Here is a 9,039-nt window from a genome sequence, read left to right as displayed (position 1 = left end):
AAGATTTTAATACTGCTTGCAAAACCCCATAGTGGGGCATTCATAGTGAGACTCACAAATCTGAATACAATGATTTCCTTGCTAACATCACTGTGGGAGAAACTAGAAATATCACACAAGCTACCATAGGGAGCATTCACTTTCCTGCCATACGTTATTTTGCTCTCTTTATAGGTAGGTGCATTAACGGCAAACATGATCATTGCCACCTTTGCATTCTAGATCTTAGTGTTCTCAAGTGTGCGGTGTTAGAGGATAAGCAATATAACTTGGGGGCTATTGTTGCGAGGAGGTTACAACTTAATGCTAAAGAGGGAGATTTATTTGGTGGGATTTATGCAACTCATTTAGCTAATTACCTTGGTGTACCCATAAGAGGGAATGACATTGAGTTGCCACCCGCTTTTCTAGATTATAATGCTATGGTACGCTACCAGTTTCTTGAGACGAACGAACAGTCCCTCCAGTACGGACTAATCTTTGACAGATGACGTGTGGTCCATGTTACCCTTTCGGCTCCTTCCTTCTTTAACTTTCAGCTAAATGGGAGATATTTTATAACTAGAGAGGAGGTGAATGAGTATGAGAGAACAGCGGAGGCCGCTTGCCTCCAAGAAGCAGCTCGCCAAGCAATAGCTGCTGCAGCACATTACAAACCCAACTATGATTTGGGATACAATCCGGGACATGAGTGGTCTTAGACCAACTTAGGCCAAAAGCCTAAGCTTGGGGGAGTATGTATTTCTCACCGACATTACATTCATGTTCACACACTCATTCGAGTTGTCGACGTTCATACTTTTTCATTGTATTATCCATGTTAGTTTATCTATTTTCTCTCTTTCTTCTTGTGTGTTTGAAAAACCTTTAGCAAAACAAAAAAAATAGTTGTAGCTTATTTCTTTCCATGCTTAGTAATAGTATTAAATAAAACCCAAAAATATTTCTCGTTCTTCTTTTACTTGTTGGGGGCTTTCCCGTGTAAATATTTTTTCTGGTTCTTGTTTACTTTCTGAAGAAAATCAAAAACTCCGAAAACATTTCAGTCTATTTCTTTGACATTATTTTCTTTTCTTTGGGGGTCGAGAGGAGAAGAACACAATGAAAATGTCGAGTGACTCGCATATGCATTATTGTTGATCTAACAAAGAGCCCATATTACCTTGTCTTCTCCTTTGAATAACTGTTTGCAGATTCTAGCTTAGTCCAATGCACGTGCACTATTATTATTATCCACACTGTTCGGTCGTGCAAGTGAAAGGCAATAATGATGATATATGATGAAATGATTGAGATGAGGAAAGCTAGTATGAACTCATCCTATCTTGTTTTTATAAATATGATTAGTTCATCATTCCTAATTCAGCCCATTATGAATGAAACATGTTTGCAATGACAATTAGAGATTATAGTTACTCATGCCATTCTTAATTAGCTAGGATTTTATAATGGTTTACCTTGCGTGCCAACATGATTTTAAAATGGTTGTGATGTAGTATGATAGGATGGTATCCTCCTTTGAATGATTTGAGTGGCTTGACTTGGCACTTGTTCACGCATGTAGTTGAAACAAAATCAACATAGCCTCCACGATATTTATGTTCATGGTGATTTATATCCTACTCATGCTTGCACTCAATGTTGGTTAATCTTAATGCATTTATGACCGTTGTTGCTCTCTAGTTGGTCGCTTCCCATTCTTTTTCTAGCCTTCAATTGTACTAAGCTGGAATACTGCTTGTGCATCCCACTTCCATAAACCCAAAGTTGTTCCACATGAGTCCACCATACATACCTATATGCGGTATTTACCTGCCGTTCCAAGTAAATTTTCATGTGCCAAACTCTAAACCTTCAAATGATAATCTATTTTGTATGCTCGAATCGCTCATCTAGCTACTAGGGTTGTTAATATCTTCCATGCTAGGTGGGTTATTCTCATGATGAGTGGACTCCGCCCATCATTCACGAGAAAATGACTGGTAACCGGATGCCCAGTCCCATGCTCAAATCAAATCAAAATGTAATTGCAAACAAAACTCCCCCAGGACTGTTGTTAGTTGGACGGTACCCGTTATTTCGGACCAGCCGTGGAATGTGCTTGTTGGTGGTGGGGGAGTATAAACTTTACCATTCTGTTTGGGAATCGCCTATGATGTATCTAGTATGGAAGATATCAGGATCTCTTGGTTGTTATGATGACAATGAAAGCATACCGCTCAAAATATTATTTATCTCTGTTTCAAAAACTCGAGCTCTAGCACCTTTGCAAATCCCCGCTTCCCTCCGCGAAGGGCCTACCTATTTACTTTTATTGTTGAGTCATCATCCTCTTATAAAAAGCACTAGTTAGAGAGCACCATTGTCATTTGTATGCATTGCTATTAATTTATATTGAGTATGACTGTGATTGGATCTCTTTTGCCATTTATTACAATGTCTAGTCAGTCCTTGATCTTCAGCGGTGTCTTGCATTTATGTTCTGCTGTCTTAGAAAGGGCTAGCGAGATACCATGTTGTTATATCATATCATGATTGTTTTGAAAAAGTGTTGTCATCCGAGATTTATTATTATTGCTCGCTAGTTGATTATGCCATTGATATGAGTAAATGTGAGACCTAAACGTTATTGTGAATATGGTTAGTTCATAATCTTCGCTGAAAACTTGAATGCTGGCTTTACATATTTGCAACAACAAGATCAAACAGAGTTTGTAAAAGTTTTTCTTTATCACATTCAGTTTGTCAACTGAATTGCTTGAGGACAAGCAATGTGTTAAGCTTGGGGATGTTGATACGTCTCCATCATATCTACTTCTCCAAACTCTTTTGCCCTTGTTTTGTTCTCTAATTTGCATGATTTGAATGGAACTAACCCGGACTGACGCTGTTTTCAGCAGAATTGCCATGGTGTTATTTTTGTGCAGAAATAAAAGTTCTTAGATTGACTTGAAACTTCACGGAGATTATTTTGGAATAAATAAAAAATATTGGCGAAAGAATCAACTAGAGGGGACCCACCACCATTCCACAAGGGTGGAGGGCACCCCCCCTAGGGCGCGCCCCCTGTCTTGTGGGTCTCACGGACCTCCGCTTACCTCAACTCCAACTCCATATATTCATGTTCGAGAAGAAAAAAACAGAGAGATGGATTCATCATGTTTTACGATACGGAGCCACAGCCACCTCCTGTTCTTCCTCGGGAGGGCAGATCTGGAATCCGTTTTGGGCTCCGGAGAGGGGAAATCGTCGCCATTGTCATCATCAACCATCCTCCATCACAAATTTCATGATGCTCACCGCCGTGCATGAGTAATCTCATCATAGGCTTGCTGGACGATGATGGGTTGGATGAGATTTACCATGTAATAAAGTTAGTTTTGTTAGGGTTTGATCCCTAGTATCCACTGTGTTCTAAGATTGATGTTGCTATGACTTTGCTATGCCTGATGCTTGTCACTAGGGCCTGAGTGCCATGATTGCAGATCTGAACCTATTATGTTTTCATGAATATATTTGTGTTCTTAATCCTATCTTGCAAGTTATAGTCACCTACTACGTGTTATGATCCGGCAACCCCAGAGTGACAATAGTTGGGACACTTCCCGGTGATGATTGTAGTGTGAGGAATTGGTGTATTCACTAAGTGCTAATGCTTTGGTCCGGTACTCTATTAAAAGGACGCCTTAATATCCCTTAGATTCCGTAAGGACCCCGCTGCCACGGGAGGCTAGGACAAAAGATGTAATGCAAGTTCTTTTCCATAAGCATGTATGACTACATTCGAAATACATGCCTACATTATCTTGATGAATTGGAGCTAGTTCCGTGTCACCCTATGTTATAACGGTTGCATGATGAATGCCATCCGACATAATTATCGAAAATTGATCCATTGCTGATACGTCTCCAATGTATCTACTTTTCCAAACACTTTTGCCCTTGTTTTGGACTCTAACTTGCATGATTTGAATGGAACTAACCCGGACTGACGCTGTTTTCAGCAGAATTACCATGGTGTTATTTATGTGCAGAAACAAACGTTCTCGGAATGACCTGAAACTTCACGGAGCAACTTTTTGGAAAATATAAAAAATACCTGCAAAAGATGAAGGCCAGGGGGCCCACCACCTCTCCACGAGGGTGGGGGCGCACCCCCCTACCTCGTGGGCCCCCTGGTGCCTCTCCGACTCCAACTCCAACTCTATATATTGTGTTTCGGGGAGAAAAAATCAAAGAGAAGAATCATCGCATTTTATGATATGGAGCCGCCGCCAAGCCCTAAAACCTCTCGGGAGGGCTGATCTGGAGTTCGTTCGGGGCTTCGGAGAGGGGAATCCGTCGCCATTATCATCATCAACCATCCTCCATCACCAATTTCATGATGCTCACCGCCGTGTGTGAGTAATTCTATCGTAGGCTTGCTGAACGGTGATGGGTTGGATGGGATCTATCATGTAATCGAGTTAGTTTTGTTAGGGTTTGATCCCTAGTATCCACTATGTTCTGAGATTGATGTTGCTATGACTTTGCTATGCTTAATGCTTGTCACTGGGGCCCGAGTGGCATGATTTCATATCTGAACCTATTATGTTTTCATCAATATATGAGTGTTCTTGATCCTATCTTGCAAGTCTATAGTCACCTATTATGTGTTATGATCCATTAACCCCGAAGTGACAATAATCGGGATACTTACCGGTGATGACCGTAGTTTGAGGAGTTCATGTATTCACTATGTGTTAATGCTTTGTTCCGGTACTCTATTAAAAGGAGGCCTTAATATCCCTTAGTTTCCGTAAGGACCCCGCTGCCACGGGAGGGTAGGACAAAATATGTCATGCAAGTTCTTTTCCATAAGCATGTATGACTATATTCGGAATACATGCCTACATTATATCAATGAATGGGAGCTAGTTCTGTGTCACCCTAGGTTATGACTGTTGCATGATGAACCGCATCCGGCATAACTCTCCATCACTGATCCATTGCCTATGAGCTTTCCATATATTGTTCTTCGCTTATTTACTTTCCCGTTGCTATTGCTATTATCACTACAAAATACCAGAAACATTACTTTCACTATTGTTACCTTTTGTTACCGTTACCACTACTATCATATTACTTTGCTACTAAATACTTTGCTGCAGATATTAAGTTTCCAGGTGTGGTTGAATTGACAACTCAGCTGCTAATACTTGAGAGTATTCTTTGGCTCCCATTGTGTCGAATCAACAAATTTGGGTTGAATACTTTACCCTCAAAAACTGTTGCGATCCGCTATACTTGTGGGTTATCAATTGCCTACGAGCTCGTTTCATATTGATCTTTGCTAAGTTACTTTTTTGTTGCCACTGTTACGATTGCTACAAAACTGCTACTGTTACTTTTGCCACTGTTGCCGTTACTTCCACTTTTTCGTTGCCACTGTTACGATTGCTACAAAACTGCTACTGTTACTTTTGCCACTGTTGCCGTTACTTCCACATTACTTTGCTACTAAATACTTTTCCACAGATATTAAGTCTTTTAGGTGTGGTTGAATTGACAACTCAGATGCTAATACTTGAGAATATTCTTTCGCTCCCCTTATGTTGAATCAATAAATTTGGGTTGAATACTCTACCCTCGAAAACTGTTGTGATCCCCTATACTTGTGGGTTATCAGTGCCGTCCGTTCGGGGCTAGATCGGATTGGATTGTGATCGGATCGCGACGAGTATGACTACATCAACTGCATTACAATGCTAACGATTTTAGTCTACAAGGGTACATAGACACGCTCACCTCTCGTTGCTATGCATCTCCTAGATTAGATCTTGGGTGATTTGTAGGATTTTTTGATTTTTGTGCAACGTTCCCCATCATTCGCGTGGTTCTCCTATTGGTTGATAACCTTGGTTCTCATTGAGAGAAATGCTTCCCCGCTACTCTATTGCTTCACCCTTCCTCTTCGGGAAAAATCCCAACATAGATCGCAAATAGCACCAAACTCGAAATCAAGCTCCTACTCTTCAGCGCATCATCCGCAAACAAACGACCAAACGGAGCTCACCAACTGTACCCTCTCTACTCTCCTCCGTGTCTTGATCAAGAAGAACATCATGGAGTGGAAAGACTGCTTTCCCATTGCCGAGTATGCCTACAATCGAGCACGACACTCGAAAACCAACAGGTCCCCCTTCGAGGTTGTCTACGGCTTCAACCCATTTTCACCATTGGTCATCCTTCCTCTACTACTACAAGAGAGAACCAACATGGACGCGAGCGCACGAGCAAGTTACCTCCAGAAGGTGCATGAAGATACACGTTGCACAATCGAGAACCAAGAAGACCACCTCGCTACCAAGGACAACATCAAAAAACACCCAGTGGTGTTCAACCTCGGAGATTTTGTGTGATTACACCTCCGCAAAGAACGCTTCCCCAATGAGCGCAAGTCCAAGCTATGACCTTGCACCAGTGGACCATTAAAGGTGCTCGAATGCTATAACAACAATGTGTACAAGATCAACCTCCTGCACGACAAGTACAACGTGAATGAATCTTCAATGTAAAGGATCTATCTCCCTTGCACAGTGATGAAGTTTTTGATCCGAGGACGGATATTTCCCGGGGGGATATGATGCGGAGCATCCCATGGTCATCCACATGGACCTACCTTCGCCTCCCCAAGTGCCAAATGGATCGATGACATAAGCACGTGCAAGAACTATCAGGACTAAGGTGACATCTCTCCTTAATGAACTTCCATATGAACCACGTGAGACATGGCTACTACCTCAAACGGAGATGCTATGTGTGCTTAGGTACGAAGAAGACCCCCTTGGAGATGTCAGAATGATGACCAAGCCACCACAGACAAGGACAAAGAAGCTCGACGAAAGGAACCGCTGGAATGCTACAACGGCTGGACATTCGGCCTGAAGATAGTAGCAGCAGTGGAAGAACAGTGCTGGTAGAGCTCCAGGAGCTGGGCATCCGGCCCAACAGCCCCAAAATCCGGACCAAGGTCATCAGTACCGCGAGTAGTACCAGGCCAGACATCCGGCGCTTCTTGAGCTGTTGGACATCTAGCCCCCAGCCCAGACATCTAGCCCGACGGCTACATAACCGGGCCAGAGGCCCTTGTATTCCCTCTCCTCCTCTCTTATCTCTTGCCACACTATATATAAACCCCCCTCCTCCTAGCTAGGGTTAGCAAAGTATATGAGATTATCTAGACAGAGCTTTGCTCATCTACCCCTCCTCTTGGAGATCAAGACCTCTTAGGAGAAGATCCCCGAGTGGATATCAATACCTCCTCTTGGAGAAGACTATCATCAAGACCTCATCTCCTTTGGACTTGAGAAGAACCTTACCTTTGTGCTATTTTCCTTTGATTGTTCATGTTATGCTTGTGGATCTCACGTATGCTATTCTAGTGGATGTGTGATTTGGGTTTGTTTGAGTGATTACTCTTGTTGTTCTTGTTGTTCTCCCCCTTTTCCCCTCCAAGTGTGCAAAGATCATCAAATTACGATTCCACCCTACATCACTGTAGCTGCTCAAGCTTGCTCCATCTGGTTAGGACTAGCGTGGGCGTGATGGGGCACAAGAGAGATGGTTTGGTTCGGCTTAAAATATGACCAAGATTGGTAAGACCTGTTGGAGTCAGCTAACGTTGGCGGCCATGGCGTGCCCAGGGCAAGGTGATGTGATGTTTCAGAGGCTGCCACCAATTGCAACCAATCCCGAGGGGCTCGCAGGAGTCAGCCGACGGTGGCTGCAGGAGGTCTTTCGGAGATGCTATATAAGGAGAGGGAGAGGCCACTTGTAAGGCGTTTCCAAATCAATAGGCACCAAGAACAGAAGAGCATGAGTAGGATGTTACGCCCCATCGGTGGCCTGAACCTAGGTAAATTGCATTACCGTGTTTGCGTGAAGTGAGTGGAGTACTTTATCCCCTGGCTGAGCAATTTAGGAGGTGGATTTTAGCTCTGATATCGACGATCACCCATCGACACTCTTCGAGGCTGAGCTCTGAGAGCGGCGCAATGTGACGTGTCGGGCGTCGTTAACGATGATGGACGACCACCATGGGTGCCGCGGACCCCACTCCGTGGAGGCATGGGCCCTGGATTGGTGCAGGACCACTGGAAGACCACCACCCGCCGTCACCATCGTAGGCTCACCGACCAGGTCCTCAGATTCCGAGCGTTTGGCACGGCTTCAAGGCAACGATGGACAGGGTTACGCGGAGTCCAGTCAGGGATGCTGTGACGTGTAACGGGCCTTCTGTCACTGAAAGGACGACGACAACGACGGCGGCGATGATGACGATGAATGTGTGAGTGACCTCAGAGGCAATGCCTACGAGGTCACCTCCCCTGGTTTAGTTTAGATTTTATCTGGTTAGTTGGTAGTTTGTTGAATTTCGTGTGTTGAATGCAATATATCAAAATTAAGCCAACAAATTTAGTTCATTTTGGATTAATATCGTTCATTTTTGTGCTCGATCCCTTTGAAATGGGCCAGTCATTTGGCAATCTGCGTTGTATTCCCTCTGTCCGGAAAAGCTTGTCCCAAGCTTGTTTCTCAAATGAATGTATCTAACACTAATTTGATGCAAAATACATCCATTTGAGAGACAAGCTTTTCCGGACGGAGAGAGTAGTTGTAGCCCCTTAGCATACGTACTCATCCGGTATGCTCTAAACGTAGTGCTTGCTTTACCTAAAAGCGAAACACATGACATGAGTTGTTTTCTTTGCGGTGCATACGCTGAGTGCATGCCATGCCATGGCATTGCTTTCCTTACAAATTTACACACCTGGTTCGAGACCTGCTGCTGCTACTCATTGCAGAGAGCTCAAAGGCAGCAGCAGCACTCCATTGCATTGGATGGACACTCCAGTCCACTTGGGGCAGGGCGCCTCCCCTTCTCTTTACCAAAAGCGCACCCCGGCCCGGCCCCACCCCTACACTAGGAGAGGAGTATTATTATTTTTATTATTCCCCCTCTCAACTCAATTGCCCTCATGCAAAGCCCCATGCTTT

This window comes from Triticum dicoccoides, chromosome 3A (assembly GCF_002162155.2).
Source record: "Triticum dicoccoides isolate Atlit2015 ecotype Zavitan chromosome 3A, WEW_v2.0, whole genome shotgun sequence".
Classification (NCBI taxonomy): Eukaryota; Viridiplantae; Streptophyta; class Magnoliopsida; order Poales; family Poaceae; genus Triticum; species Triticum dicoccoides.
Note: the sequence above shows the minus strand (reverse complement) of the source record.